Genomic DNA, 1061 nt, shown 5'->3' with positions numbered 1-1061 from the left:
GCACCACGTCTGCTAATTTTGTAGTAAATGTCATAGTGAAAATGTTATTCATTTCACAAATTGTGGTTCCTTGATATAATGAGGCTGAGGCTAAACAGTCTTCTGTTTTTCTTTTCTCATTCTATTTTGCTCCCTCAGGATCATGTGAAGGCACCAAAGGCATCCAAAGCCGAGACAGTAGCTGAAGGTAAAGCAGTGGAAGGCCTCGAGCAGATACCTGAGGAGGGACAAGAGGGACTCCAAGCTAATCTCAATTCAGATGAGGAGGTAGAAATTGAGGAGATTATTGAAGAGTCTCGTACCAAACGCCTCCAACGCAGCACTAAGCAGCAAGTGGACAACATAAAGAAAGCTTTCTCCAAAGAGAAGATGGAGAAGACCAAAATAAAGACCAGGGAGAACTTGGAGAAAACCAAGCAGAGAACCCGCGAGAACCTGGAGAAGACAAGACAAAGAACCCGTGACAATCTGGAGAAAACTAAGCACAGCCTGGAGAAGAAGATTGGCAAGCTTGGGACCCGCATGACCCCCAACCAGGAGCGCAGGGCGAAGATGAAGAGCTCCAAAGATAAGATGAAAAAGTCCCTAACCCCTGACCACACAGTCTATGCTCGCTCCAAGTCCACTGTGTACCGTGTGCCCCCCTTCACCTTCCATGTTAAGAAGATCAGAGAAGGGGAGGAAGAGATGATGCAGAACACAGAGATGGTGGAGGTGACCGAGGCCGAGGGCCAGCCAGGGGGAGAGGAGAACGGGCTTGATGTGCATGTGGAGGTGGAGGAAGGGGAGCTGGTGAGTGTAGACAGCCCAGAGATGGCGGCTCTGTTGGAGGTGACTGAGGACACTCAGCTGGTCATGGTGGAGCCAGACCACCTAAAGAAGGCCCAAAGCGAGTAGAGCGTCCAAGCTCCGCAGAGAGAGATGAAAGGATGAAGAAGGGAACGAAGTCTTGACGAATAAGTCAAATCACAAGGACACAATATTAGTCGTAGGGACTTTCTAGATGTGATCACAATCTATGACATCTTCTTTGTTTTCTGTTCTCTTTTTATTATACCCAA

The 1061-nt window shown here is 48.1% G+C and overlaps 1 pseudogene; it reads left to right on the top strand.

Annotated features, from left to right (window-relative positions):
* The first annotated feature begins 78 nt into the window (after positions 1-78).
* LOC111662591 (caveolae-associated protein 1 pseudogene) lies at positions 79-911 on the top strand (annotated as a pseudogene).
* The last annotated feature ends 150 nt before the right edge of the window (positions 912-1061 follow it).

Source organism: Seriola lalandi, unplaced genomic scaffold (assembly GCF_002814215.2).
Source record: "Seriola lalandi dorsalis isolate HSWRI2012SDOR001 ecotype SW California unplaced genomic scaffold, Sedor1 jcf7180002000634, whole genome shotgun sequence".
Taxonomy (NCBI): Eukaryota; Metazoa; Chordata; class Actinopteri; order Carangiformes; family Carangidae; genus Seriola; species Seriola lalandi.
The sequence above is the reverse complement of the archived record's forward strand: the minus strand, read 5'-3'. Positions and strand labels throughout refer to the sequence as shown.